Raw genomic sequence first — 16,170 nt, 5'->3', positions numbered from 1 at the left:
ACCCAAGAAAAATGATGGAGTATTTTTCTACACAAACTATTACATGAATAGTCAAATCTGCTTTACTGCAAATGTGAAAACTGGAAAGTAACAGATGCCCATCAATTGGTGAACAGATAAACAAATAAATACTGGTATATATACACAATGGAATATTATTCATAAACAAAAAGAAGGGGATTATTCATGTCTACAATAAATATATGAATCTCAAAATGTCCTGCTGAGTGTTAGAAGGCAGACTGCCCCCACCAACAGCAACAACAATAACATAAAATTGCATATGGTATGATTCAAATTGCATGAAATCCTAGCAAAGTGAAACTAATGTGTACTGAAAGTAGATCTAAAGTTTAGTAGGGAAAGGGTCATGAGGGTCAGGAGGGAAGAATTACAGAGGAGAATAAGAGATTTATGAGTTTATGGATGTGTTCAATGTCTTGATTTTGGTGATGTTTTATAAGCCATCAGTTTGTGCATATTAAATTTGTGCAGTCCACAATATGCAAATTATACCTTAATAACATTGTTAAAAATTGAAAAAGAAATGCATTTTATACAACCAACTTAATTTATCTTCAAATATTTTACACCACTTTCAGGTTTTTATAACAATTCTTAAAACTGTAAATGTGTATGTTTTTCTGTCTCGTCTTTGTGGTATTACTTTCGCAAATATTTTTCTATATTTTCTGTAAGACACGAAATCTATAAACATAATTTATTTTTAATGTAGGTAACCAGTTATCTTGGAATACTCTTGAAAAGCCACATAACAATGTTTTATGTTTACCTATATATTTATAATTTATTGCTTATTTTATTTTGAATATTTGGATTTCTATCAGTATGATTTCTAGAATTCATATATATAAACTTCAATTTACCTGTGAGGTATGGCGTCTAGGAGGTAAGTTCATTTTTTAAAGATTTAGGGCAGCAAAAGAGTATAAGTCTAGAAGAAAGTGTGATAATTTGGAATATTTACTTTCAGTAATGGGAGGTGAATTAGACATGAATATGTCAATCTGGAGTCATTTGGATCAGAATGATATATTTTCCTGCAGGATATGCTTAAAAACTTCTACAAATGGCAGATTTTTTTCACATTTTTAGCCTCTTTGAAAGACATTTGATATATAAAAATATAAATCTCATATTTCTATTTTGCCTTCAACTAGAAAAGCATTTAAAGCTGTTCATGATAAAAGTTTGGGAAAATTTTTAAGAGTTTTGAAAAAATTAATAATTGATTAAAATATTTTTATAAATACTATATTTTACAGTGTAAATATTAATTATGAAAGTATTAACAATTTGATAGACATGCTAAGCGTTTCTAATAAGCAATATATTATTTTAATGTTATTGAGAACATGAAATATTGCAGAACAGATAAAATCTGTATGCAAAATAAGTTATTGAATAGTTTATTTTATGATTAAGTTTATTTAATTCCACTTCCATTGGAGATATCAATTTATGTAAACAGACAGCTACTTAGAAAGAAAATGGGAGCTATTACAATTCTTGACATCTTTGTTTTTTCCAGGATTGATGGATTTCTTTTAAAGTAAGTGGTGAAATGATAATATTACTAGATATTGCTTAATAAGCAGGAAATTGGTATTATTAACATAGCTAACCTTGAGTAATTACTATGCTGAACACTGATTCAATAAGTTTATAAAACTTAAATAATTTAATTTTACAACATTACTTTGAGGAAGTCACTATTTATTAATAACTCTTTTTTCAACATGAGAAGACTGAGCTGTAGAGAAGTAACTAGTTAATAATTCCAAGCTAGAAAGTGGTGAAGCCAGGATTTCAACCCAGGAAAATGAGATACAAAGCTACATTCTTAATTAATTATGCCTAATTGAATCCATGAGACATAAGCACAGCAAATAAAATAAATGTAATTTGTTTAAACTCCAACTATTACTGGCCTGGCTTCACAATATTAATTCTTTAATGAGAATATTTTTAATCTGAAAGCAGAGCCAAGTTGCTGGATGATAGTAACAAGATGCTCAAACTATTACAGCTGTGCTTCAGCATTTCCTCCCTAAAGCACCACAGTGATTGTCACAAATTTATATAATTACCTGCCTGGAAATAAAAAGAGCTGGAAAAAAAATCCATCAAATGTCTACCTTTTATGAGCTTAGGACATTCTGACAAGAGTAGTACATTTCAAGCCTGTGGCTCAAAATCCCATGATACTGAAGATAAATCCGAAAATTGACATTATGCATTTTGCCCTACAGCAGCATGCCTTATTATATAGATGACTTCATCTATTTGAAATGCGCTGCAATTTAAATATCCTCCTCCAATACCTTTATATTTAGCACCTATTCTTAAATTGTGTGGTTAAAATAAAATTATTTGTACTTTCTGTGGCAGATGGTTTTGAAACACAAAGTAAAAGGAAAGCTAAATGTTTTGACCCTCCTCTTTCTCAATTTCTTGAAACACTATGTCACCTAAAACAATTACATTCTAAATATAAAATATTCACTGCAAAATATCTCATAAATTGGAATGGAAGGTACTTCAACAGGTGAGAAATTTCTGTAACTTATAAGGCTACAAAAAATATTTTCTTACACATTTGACCTATGCATCCATGATGACATCAGTAAAATAAGTTGAAATAGTCTATTGAAACTTGATCTTGACAAGAAGCATAATGCTATTTTTTAAAGACACAAAATATACTCAGAATATAAAGTGCATTTTAAAAAATGGCATTTAGAAGAAATAAGAAACCAATATAGTTATGCCAAATACTGTATAGAACATACACTTATTTTTGAATAGACTTTTTTAGAGCAGTTTTAGGTCAAAACCAAAATTGAGTGGAAAATATAGAGTTCACATTTATCTCTTGCCTCCCAAAACTCACAGACTACCCCATTATCAGCATCCTCCACCAGAGTAGTACAGTTGTTAGAGTTGGTGAACCTGTGTTGACACATCATTCTCAGCCAAAGTACATGGTATGTTTTGATTTCTAAATGCCATTTCCTACTAAAAGGAACCACAGCAACTCGGTGAGATGGCAGATATTAGAATTGAGTAGGAAAAATATAAGTGAATTTAGACCAATGTGTAAACAATGTTGAAAATGTGAGCATTGCTGTTATTATGGTATATATATATATTGTATCAACCCTCTATATACAAATATGTGTGTGTGTGTGTGTGTGTGTGTGTGTGTGTGTGTATTCATAGTTAAAAGGTTTTGGATGAGTAACGTAATATTTAAGCAACCTTAAAATGCCAAGTAGGATTCTCATAGAATTGTATAGTTGGTTCAACAATTGAAAGTCAAATTACTTAACCATATTAATTGAATATTTGAGAAAAGTCTTATAATCTTCTCATCAGAAACAGAAACACATTCCAAAAAATAATTAAACTCCCAATCATGATGAAACTTCTCAGAAAACTATGCATGTAAAGGAATTTTCTCAATCTGATGAAATGCAACTGCAAAGGACTGACCTACAGCATACATTACGTTTAATGAAAAAAATATGGAAAGTCTTTTACCTAAGGTAAGGAAAAATGCAAGGTCTTTTCTTATAATTTTTGTTAGGCGCTATATCAAAGGGCCTGGCCAGAGAAACAAACAAACAAAAATACGCACACACACGAAGACTATACAGTTGAAATAGAAGAGACAACATCATCTCTATTTACCAGTGACATGACAGTATGATTTACACAGAAACTTCCAAAAATTTTTTTGAAAACCTTATGAAATTATTCCATGAATTTTTAAGGCAAGATGTAGTCATTAAAATTCATTTTATTTCATCATACAAGAAATTTAAAAACTGAAAAATTAAAAATTATTTTACATACAATAGCATCAAGAATCAAAAATAATTAAGAATAAATTTACCAAAAGACATTAATATGCAAAACTACAGTGAATTCCTGAGAAAAATTAAAGACCTAAATGGAGGAGATATATATAACATGTTATTGAGCTGAAAGAGTTAATATTGCTAGCTATTAATTATCCTGAATTTAGTTTAGTTTCAATGGAATTGATATAAAAATTGCAACAGAGTTTTCCTTTGTAATGATTGAATAGTATTACGTAAAATTTATATGAAGGCTAGACATGGTGGCTGATGCCTGTAATTTCAGCACTTTGGGAGGCTAAGACAGGAGTATCACCTGAGTCCAGGAGTTCCAAACTAGCTTGGGCGACATAGTGAGACCTCGTCTCTACAAACAAACAAACAAACAAACAAATAAGTTAGCTGAGTGTGATGGTGTGTGACTGTAGTCTCAGCTACTCAGAAGGCTGAGGTGAGAGGATTACTTGAGTCTGGGAGGCTGAGATTGCAGTGAGCCGAGATCTCGCCACTAAACTTCAGCCTGAGTGACAGAGTGAGATCCTGTCTCAAAAAATATTATTAATGATAATAATATGCAAAGTTAGATCTATATAACAACCAAAATAATCTCAAAATAGAAGTATGAAATAAAAAGGCATATACTAGCAAGTCCAAGACTTACTCTAGATGTAATTTTATATGTTACATATTTATTTTTTGAAAAATCTGATTTTAGTTAGCCCAATTGAAAAATGCTAACGACATAAGAATTTTATAAAAGGTTCATTGATTATTTGATCTAATAGTTCAAACTTAGTTCTAAGAAACGTTGTCTCTATACTGTCAATTCTTCTTGTTGGAAAATGAAGTGACTTCTGTAGATTTCTATTGCTATATAACAAAACCGTTATAACGTTTTTCTTTAAAACATCTACAAAAACCATATATGGTACTGTCAAGAAAACGTAGGGTTTTAAAAACGACTAGTTAGGCTACTTTAAAGTTTTAAGAAAATGTTCACAACCCACTAGTTGAAGATATGCAAACTGAATTGCAAAGTGCATGAAGAGTTGTCTCCATTCTTGGCTGCATTCTCTAACTAAGCTCAAAGGATGTGGGTATTTCTGCTGGGTGGTTCTGCTGACCCGAGCTAGACTTGGTTGATCCCGATGATATTTTTCAAGCATTTGCAATCATAATTTGGGATAATTTTGGCAGATAAAATTGTGATGCTAGCTTGTATAGTATGTCCTCGACATAGATAACTCTACACTTCAGCAGACTAGCCCACTAGGTTCTCATGGCAGAAGCTGGAATTAAGAAAAAGAGGTTAAGGGTACAATGTCTTTGAAGTTTTTATTCAGTGCAGCACATTATTTCTTCTGATTAAGTCCATTGCATAAAACAAGAAACACTGAAAAGGTCTTAGGCACAGAGAGGGGCTAAGAATTAAGGCCACTTTTTCAATCAATACTCAACAAAATTTTATTATAATTTATATTGATGGCTGATAAAAACAGAGATTGGACCATCAACTGCATATACAGTATAATTATCACTAACGAAAAATCAGACGCTTCTTTTTGAAAAACTTAATAAGTTCCAGCTTGTTTATTGAAGCTCACATTTTTGCTTTCACACTAATGTGCTGCAATGATAATAACAAATGAATTTATTACATCCTCACATTGCTTTATAACCATTGTCCAAAATTGTTTTCTTGATAATTTATGTTCTTCATGACTTCTCTCCGTAAGAATTGATTAGGGGTCACTTTTAACATCTTTCTGTCCTTTGGTTATCTTTTCAGTCATAATAATAAAAAAGCTCTAGATGAGGTCTTGTTTGTCGTTATGGTAAAAAACATACCTAGTACAATAAGTCCTCTAAAATCTTACATTTTCACAATGCTACTAAGAATCTCAGTCCAGATGGCCTTGCAATGACATTTCAACTAGGTTCCAAACTTTTATTTATTCATTAATGAACTACTAATTACCCTTTTTCCTATATTCCCAAATATATTAGATTCTGGAGAAATAAAAATTACTGATACATTGGACTTGTCCTTAAGTAATTTTCCATATCTTGGAGAGATTTGTTTATGAATTGGTAAGTACCATTTAGCCCTATGATAGAAATGCACACACTGTACAAGGGAATAAGTGAAAAAAATCTACCACTAGTATTTCTCTTTAACTCACGGTATTGATTCAACAACTCTATAATTAAGAATTAGCACAAATAAGATCCGGCCACTGCACTCCAGCCTGGGCGACAGAGCAAGACTCCGTCTCAAAAAAAAAAAAAAAAAAAAAAGAAAAGAATTAGCATAAATGTATAATTATAACTATTGATACAGTAATTTCAAGTGACTTTTTAAATAATTATAGACAAAATTATTAAGACTTAAATCTATTTATTTTGTGTTGGTCCCTAAGTCCGTACTTTTCCTTCACGTTATTTCCTATTGCACTTTGCTACAAGTTGTTCTGTGAAGGCCAAAAAGCACATAGTAAAGATTACAAATTTCAGATGATAAAAGGGCTAGGAATATCATCAAAATAAAGTCACACTTTTTAATAACAGGCTAAAATGCCCTAAACCTATTATCAATAGCTATTATGTGTGAGACTGTATTTGAATATTGTATGTGTTTTATGTGTCTACAACTTTATAAAGTTATAATACATAATATGACAGAATTTTATTAAAAGATATGAAACTCTCTTAGTTGGCAATGTAGAAAATCACATTCTATCTGCATGAATTATCCAGATAATTGCAGTTGCAAAGATAGTTACTCAGGTGTAGATGCTATCCAAAACTTTGCAGTTCACTCCACTTGATTTCCATTAGGAAGTAATAGTGTTACTAAAACGTATCCTATGACTTTTTACTATGAAATTCTTAAGCAACTACCTTATTCTGTAAAGATAAAGTTATTCAAGCTCAAATTATTAACTTACCAAAATAAAAAGGTATTTTCTTTTTAAATTTAACCTTAATTTTGGAATTTGAACAGAAATCAGTTTGTGAATTTTGATGCTTTTTTACATGTATGAAAATTATGAACTTTTTGTAATGTTTTCACCAAATAACTTGATATCTAGGAATAAATTTTAAGAAATCATTTATGCATTTAACAATTTCTATTCATAGATATTCATTATGGTGCTACTTATAGTAAATAATGAAAAGACATAAATAACAAATATTAGGAGACTGATTAAATCACTTATGCAAAAGATGAATGTTATGCATTCTTTATAGTTATTTTACTGTCATGGGACAAAAAATATTTTCAACATATGTTGCTGTTGCTATATTAAAGAGCAAGTAAAGACCATATGCATTATGAATCCAAATATTTTAAAAAGAAAAAGGAGAAAGAGAGGTAGAGAGAAAGGTATGGGGCATGGAGAAAAACTGTTGACCAGGTTGGTCTCAAACTCCTGGCCTCAAGCATTCTTCCCACCTCAGGCTCCCAAAGTGTTGGAATTTTAGGTGTGATACATTGCATCTGGCCTCTGTATGGTTTTAAATTAGTATATGTGTACTGAGTTTGAACAAGAAACATGTAGGATACATTCAACTCCTTCATTACACTTCCAGTATCCCTGAATTCTACAGTATATAAAATGTCATCATTAGTATACATGGTTTTAAAAATAAAACTTTAAGAATTAAATTGATAAACCATAACTTTTGACCAAAAGAAGTTATGATTCCTAATCATGTGCAGACACTAATAGAATTGAAACTATATTAAAATTCTAAGAAATGTTCAATGATCTTATTGTAAAGCATCAACTGATATTGAAATGTTGATTATAAAAAATGTTAATAATGTGTCTTAAATTATCCAGGAAACAATTTACAGAGAAAACAAATTTTAAAAAATTACATATATGCAGATAACTTGGATATAATGGTTACAATATGAGAGGAAAGGATATTTTAAAAGAAAGAGGGAGTCAACATATTTAAACACAAAAAGTAAAGTAAGATTACAATTGACACTGGTTACTGATAATTTAACAAAAGTAACATCAATAAGGTGATAAGCAAAAAGTAATTTTTAAAGGGAACTGAAGAGACACTTAAAGAAGAAAAATAGGCAATTTGAGAATAAATGGCTCATTGTGGTACTTTCCTGTGTAAAGATGCTCAATTATAGTGAGAAGACAGAATTTGGCCCAAATTGAGCAGAAAAATAGAGGCTTGGAATTCAAACTAAGAGACTCTTATTTTATTTTCTAGATATTGTTGATGACTATTATAGATAGGATTTTAATTTTAATATTAAATTTTGGCAAAACAAAAACTTAAAAGTAATTTTGGGGCACAAAATAAGGGATGTTGAAATATCTATGGTCCTTAGAAGCTATATTTATTGTCATTTCCATATAAATGAAGTCGATTTTATTAATCAGATTATAGATATCATATAAAATGTGAATCTTTACTGATTTTTTACCAAAACATAATTTTTGTATTAAACAGCCATTCTGGATATGTTTCCTATTCCAACATTTATTTTTGTAAATTTAGGCTTTCTGTATTTAAAAGTTATGTTATTAAGTTTTTCTGCATTTATAATTATTAAACTTTCTAGAAGTTTAATGCTAGATATTATTCCTGATACCTATGTATTTATACCCTGTACCTAAACCCTCTTTATTCCTCCTCCTAGCTCATGTTGTAGCATGTATCAATAATTCATATTTTTTTGTTTGAAAAATGTTCCATTGTATAGCTATACTACATTTGCTTATCATATTTTAATATCTGTTCATCAGTTGATAGACATTTTCTACTTCCTTGTATTATGTGTAATGCTGCTATAAACACTTATGTATACATTTTTGTGTGAACATATATTTCCAGTAAGCTTGAGTGGAATTGCTGGATCATAATGACACCTCAATGCTTAACATTTTGAGACACTGTCAAACTCTTCTCCATAGTAGCAGTGCCATTTTACATTCCTACTAGCAATCTATGGGTATTCCAAATTCATATCCTCTCTAACTTTTGTTTTTATTCATCTTTTTTATTACAGCTATCTTAGTGGGTGTGAAGTTTGTGGTTTAGATTTGCATTTCCCTAATGATTAATGATGGCAAGAATTCCTTTATGCATTTATTGGCCAATTGCATATGATCTTTTGAAAAATATCTATTCAAATCATTCGTGCATTGATAATTGAGTTATTTGTTTTTATATTAGTGAATTGTAAGAGTATTGAGTTTAGTTTTTAATATGGAATCATGTGTCCATATATATATACTCTTCTATATGTATACTCTTCTACATGTATACTCTTCTGTACAGTAAATCCTTATCAGATATACAATTTACAAATATTTTCTCAAATTTTGAAGATTGTCTTTTATTTTATTGATACGATATTTTAATGCACAAGTTTTAATTTTAGTAAAGCACAATATATGTATTTTTTTCTTTGGTTGCTTGTGCTTTTGGTGTCATATCTAAGCAACAGCTGCTTAATGCAAAATCATGAATATTTGCACCTAAGCTTTCATCTTAGAGTTGTATGGTTTTAGTTCTATGTTGCATGAACTAAGATCTTAGTTTAATTGTATGTTTTTTGATCCTTTGAGTTGATTTTTGTATCTATGTAGAGTCCAAAATTATTTTATTGCATATGGATATCCAGTTGTTCCAGCAAAGTTATTTAGTTAATGCTTTCTTGTATCTATGTCAAAAATTAATTGAACTTAGCTGTATAACTTTATTTTTGAAAGCTCAATTCTATTTTATTTGTCTATGTGTCTATACTTGTGCCAGCACTACACTTGCTTGTTTATCCTAGTGATATGGACAGGAGGCAGGGAAATCCTAGGTAGAAGAGGGTGATTCCCCAGCAAAGTCCCCACCCTCAAGCCTGGAAACTCGTGGCCCTAAATGGAAACCATCATTCCTGTTTGTGTGTCCAAATATTGCCTTTTCCAAGACCACTCTGTCCTGCCATGCCCCTAGCCTGTGACCATATAAACCCCAAGCTCCACAAGCGGACAAACAGAAGAGTGGCAGAGCAACAGAGTGGCAGATGAGAGAAGAGAAGGAACATGTGAACGTTGAAACGGTTCAGCTGGGGATGGTCAGAGAGGAGATGGGCCATGGGGCAGCCAAACTCCAGAGGAAGACCAGAGGAAGATCATCTTCCCACTGTACCCCCTTTTCAGCTCCCCATCCAACCTGCTGATAGCCACCTCCATTACTGAATAAAATTCAGGCATTCACCATCCTTCTAGTCTGTGTGACCTGATTCTTCTAGAATGCCAAACAAGGACATAGGTGCCAAGAGGGCTGAGTGTAAAAGGCTGTCACCCTGACTCTCCACTAAGCTGGTTTAACACTTAGCCATCTGCGGATAGCAACTGCTAAAAGAGCATTAATTGTAACACAACCCTAGACATTGCCATGACTCTGGACCCCAAAAGCACTCACCCTGGCTCCTGCACCTGTCTGTCTGCCTGCTCTCCCTCCCATAAGGGGTTTGAGTGTATGGTGGCCAAGTAAACAAGCCACACCCCTCTCACAAGTCCCACAAGGAAGTCAGGGAACTATCTTGTTTCAGTGGTTTTTAGTAAGCTTTGAAATTGGGAATTGCAAGTGATCCACCTTTGATCTTTTTAAATATCTCTTGGCTATTCTACATATTTACATTTCCACATGAATTTTAGGATTAGTTTATCCATTTCAATGGAAATGCAGTTGAAATTTTGATAGGGATTGCATTAAATTTGTAGATTAGGAGGTATTACCATCTGAAAAAACCAAATGTTTGAATCCACAAATATAGATATCTTTCAATTTATAAATCTTCTTCATTTCAGAAATTGTTTTACACTTTTCTGATTTGAAGATTTTTACTACTTAGTCAAATAAATTTCTAACTTTTATTCTTTTGCTGCTATTATAAATGGAATTGGTTCTTTAATTTCAGTTTTGGATTGTTTATTACTAGTATATAGGAACAAAACCAATTTTCATAGATCCTCATGTATTTTAATTGCCTTGATTGGTAACACAAACTTCACATATAGTTCAAAGACAAACTTAAAACAATCCCTCAATTGATACATTCTCTTACAACTCATTTTTACTGATATTTCCCATCATGAAATGCTCAAGAATATCCATCTTTATAACTATGATCTATTAATTGAATCTGTGATGTCATCTATATTCTATATGTTATTCACATTGACTTTGTAACCTCAAGAAACCTTTCAACTCTCTTCGCGTATTTTTACTCATAGCAGTATTATTCACAATAGCCAAGAGGTAGAAACAATGCAATGTACATCCATGAATGAATGAAAAAAGAAATTATGGTATATACAGTTGACTCTTGAAAACATGGGTTTAAACTGTGCAGGTACAAATACACTTAAATTTTTTCCAATGAAAATATTGGAGAATTTCGGGGATGTTTGAGAAAAATCACCAATGAACCAAGCGGCCTAGAAATATAAAAAACAATTTAAGAAAAAGGTATTTCATGTATGTATAAAATATATGTAGATATTCCTTGTCTATTTTATCATTTACTACCCTAAAAATATACAAATCTACTATAAGAAGTTAAAATTTATCAAAACTTACATGAACACAGACCAGATATGGTGTCATTCACACTGGAGAGACATGTAAACAGATGTAATGATGCAATATTAAATCGATACTGCATTAAATTTGCTGTAGTACATACTGGATGACTGTAATAATTTTGTAGCCACCTCCTGTTGCTATTGCAGTGAGCTTAAGTGTTGCAAGTATCCACTTAAGATGCCAAATGTATTTCACTAAAAATATAAAATGCTAATTATTTTCACATGAGCGGTTTGTCTCTCCAGTAAATGGCGTATCACAGTAAAAAGTGATCTCTTTTCACTTTTTTTTCTTTTTGTGAGACTGTCTCATTTTGTCACCAAGGCTGGAGTTCAGTGGCATGATTGCAGTCACTGCAACCTCCACCTACTGAGCTCAGGTGATTCTCCCATCTCAGCCTCTTGAGTAGCTAAAACTACAGGTATGCTCCACTATGCAGAGCTAATTTTTGTAATTTTTGTGGAAACAGGGTTTCACCATGTTGTAAAGTCTGGTCTCAAACCCCCGGGCTTACATAATCCACCCACTTTGGCCTCCTGAACTGCTGGGATTACAGGCACGAGCCACCATGACTGGCTTCTTGTGTATTTTTAATCACTGTAAAGGTTTTCATTACTATAAACAAATAACACCAAGGGACCTATATGAAGCACCCCTAGTGATGCTGAAAGTGCTTCCAAAAAGCAGAAAAAAAAGTCATGTCATTATAATAAAAGCTGAATTATTTAATAAGTACCTTAGATTGACTCTGCAGCTGTGGATGCCCACCATATCAAGATAAATAAATATAGCATAAGGACCGATGTGAAAAAAAAAACAAACAGAAACACTTGTGACGCCATCACTGCAGCGTGTGAAAACCTTGCGCATTTTATGAAATAACGTTTTACTTCATATTAAAAATGCAGCTTTTATTTGGGCACAGAGTTTCTATTAATATAAGGCATATTTATAGACATGAACATGATTTGAAATACAGCAAAGTCATTACATGGCAATGTAAAGCAATAGAAGCTGAAGTATTTAATGCCAGGAAATTATGGCTTGATGATTTCAGAAAAAGATTTTGCTTATAAAATACCATGGTAACAGGAGAAGCAATTTTTGCACACCAAAAGGTAGCAGATGAGTTCCCGGATGCCACTAAGAAAAATAATTGAGAACAAAAAATATCTACAATGAAGGTGCTCTATTTTGAAGAGAAAACAATGCCATGAAGAAGATTTAATAGTAAGGAAGGTAAGCAAGGGGCAGGATTCAGGGCAGAAATAAATAAGCTCATTCTACAGTTTTGTGCAGGTATAGTGGGGTTTATGAGTGAACTTCTTTTAATTACAAAGCTGTTAACCCATGGGACATGAAGGGAAAAGATAAACATCAGCTGCCAGTCTTTTGATTGTACAACAAGGAAACCTAGACAATGAGAGCCCTTTTTCTGGATTGGTTCCATAGATGGGTTGTCCACCATGTCAGGAAATACCTTGTCAGTAAGGGACAACCTTTTAAAATCCTTTTGATATTGGAAAATGCCCCTGGCCCTCATAACTAGTATAAAAAATCCCTTCATAGAAATTCATATGCCATTTTACATGACAAGTGTATGTATTTTTAAAACATCAGTAATTTGATTTCACAATGTAAGCAATTTCACAATATAAACAAATGCAGTGTATATTTAACACATCTGTAATTTGATTTCACAATATAAGAAAATTTGCCGTACATCACTGTATATTACAGTGCATTATGTAGCAAAGTTTTGTTTATAATTGTAGATGCTTATGTTTGCATGTATGTATATATGTACCTATGTATGTATATTTATCCATGGTATAAAATTGAGGTATTGTTGGCCAGATTATCAGACAGAAGCATACAAAGCCCTCCGAAGATGGTACACATGTGGCCTTTTTTTTTTTTTTTTTTTTGAGACGGAGTTTCGCTCTGTTGCCCGGGCTGGAGTGCAGTGGTGCGATCTCTGCTCACTGCAAGCTCCGCCTCCCGGGTTCACGCCATTCTCCTGCCTCAGCCTCCAGAGTAGCTGGGACTACAGGCGCCCGCCACCACGCCCGGCTAGTTTTTTGTATTTTTTTAGTGGAGATGGGGTTTCACCATGTTAGCCAGGATGGTCTCGATCTCCTGACCTCGTGATCCGCCCGTCTCAGCCTCCCAAAGTGCTGGAATTACAGGGGTGAGCCACCACGCCTGGCCTGTGTTAAACTTAAAACAAATCCCTATTATTTTATGGACATTATCCAAGTCATTGAGATTCAATAGCCATTTGAAAAACTGAGACAAAGATTCATATAGAATCCCCAAAACAGGAAATAACTATACCCTTCTGAGTGTGAGGGGAGACCAAAAAACTCGCGCATGTCTTAGCTCCTGCTGCGTTAATAAAATATCATAAATTGGGTGGCTCAAACAAGAGACGTTGTACACCGTTCTGTAAGTTGAAAGTCCTAGATAAGCATGCCAGTGTCCGAGATCTCTGATGCATCTTCTTCTAAGAACACAAATCATATTAGAGTCCTATTCTCCGACCTCATTTACCCTTACTTATTTCTTTATATGTCCTATCTCCAAATAAGATCACATTGAAGATTAGGCTTCAACATAATAATTTTAGGGGGAAACAACTTAGTCCAGAGTAGTACAGATGCTTCTAAACTTGTCAAATAGATTCTCAAAGACATATTTTTAGACCTGCATATTTCCAACCTTCATTGTCTGTTTTTAGCAATGCTTGAATATTAATTAATGAAAATGTTTATTTATTGTTAATTTAAAATTCTAATTTTATAACTTCATTGTCAAAAAAAAAAAAAAAAGACTCTGGCAACACTTACCCCACATAGTTGCATAGCAATAATCAGACAAAACTGAGTCATCTATTCATTTTTGGAAGGATATTGACTCTACTCTAGGACTCACTATTCTCTAGATCTGAGGGTAAGTTTGAATTAGCTTTTATCATTTGTTAGCACTGTGTTACTTTTAGTTGGAATTAACAAATAAAAAAATGTTCATTTAAATAAAACAATGCCTGATAGAAACAATCTAATATTTACTTAAAATAGCTTATTATATGCTGGGCGTGTGGCTCATACCTGGAGATCACTTGAGGTCAGGAGTTCAAGACCAGCCTGGCCAACATGGCGAAACCCTGTCTCTACTAAAAATATAAAAATTAGCCAGGTGTGGTGTCGCGTCTGTAATCCCACCTACTCGGGAGACTGAGGCAGGAGGAGTGTATGAACCCAGGAAGCGAGTTTGCAGTGAGCTGAGATCGCACCGCTGCACTCCAGCCTGGGCCACAGAGGAAGACTCCATCTCAAAAAAAAAAAAGAAAAAAAAAAAAGGCCTATTATATATCAAGACTTCCCAAATGTAGAGCAATGTATTCCTTGAACAATGAGAAAAATCTTTGCTCATATTTTTTGTTGTTTACATATTTATTTGGCATCCTTGAATATATTTTTCTTTTATGATTATAAAGGAAATAAAATCTTCAATAATAATGCATAATTCATTGATTTCATAGAGAGTACATAAATATATATCTTATACAAACTAGTATAAAAGACAATTACTATTGCTGTATTTAGATTTATCTCATAAAACCAGACTTTTCACATGTATCTTCAAAATTCGTTAGTTCATTATCAATTAAGCCAACTTGTCCAAATTATTTCATTTTTATGACTACTCACTTGAGGTATAATAAGATTTAACTCTATAATAATACAGCTTGAACTGTAATCCTTTGCCAATTACTTATTTGTGTTTGATAATCTCTGCAAAGTAAATAGTTACCATATTATATTTTCAAGAAATGAATGCAGCTGTATATCAAAACCAAGTTTTCTCAGTACAAGTTGTATTATGTTTTCCCTACAAAATAATTTACTTTTCTTTTTTTTTTTTGAGACGGAGTCTCGCTGTGTCGCCCAGGCTGGGGTGCAGTGGCGTGATCTCCTCTCACTGCAAGCTCTGCCTCTCGGGTTCATGCCATTCTCCTGCCTCAGCCTCCGAGTAGCTGGGACTACAGGCGTCCGCCACCACGCCCGGCTAGTTTTTTGTATTTTTAGTAGAGACGGGGTTTCACCATGTTAGCCAGGGATGGTCTCAATCTCCTGACTTCGTGATCCACCCGCCTCAGCCTCCCAAAGTGCTGGGATTACAGGCTTGAGCCACCGCGCCCGGCCAATAATTTACTTTTCTTATTTTTAATGTGTAAACTTTTAATTGTGTCATTTATAATGTAATAGTGCAAGCATCCTAGAACCCGGATTCGAGGTCATTTGAAAAGTAACGTATTTACATATGTGCGTAGAAAATCCCTGGCTAAGGCAGGATCAATTCATAATTCATCATTGCTCTCTTTCTGTTTTCCTCTGATGATTCCTGTCACTTCCAAATGTTGCCTTTATCATTAGTTTGCTATCTAGATGATTGGAGATATGCCCACATCAAATACAATGTGCAAAAATGGAAAAAAATGATCAAGTTATTCAGTAAAGTGAAGAAGTTTTACCCCATATTACGCCCAGGTGATATTTTCCCCTGTCTGATTAGCTGACTTAGGTTACAATCACATTCTTCAACCATTCAGCATTATGGACTTTGAGAGCTCAATAATGCGTTTGACTAATCAGAATTT

This window comes from Macaca mulatta, chromosome 8 (genome assembly GCF_049350105.2).
Source record: "Macaca mulatta isolate MMU2019108-1 chromosome 8, T2T-MMU8v2.0, whole genome shotgun sequence".
NCBI lineage: Eukaryota > Metazoa > Chordata > Mammalia > Primates > Cercopithecidae > Macaca > Macaca mulatta.
This window is presented reverse-complemented; position numbering follows the sequence as displayed.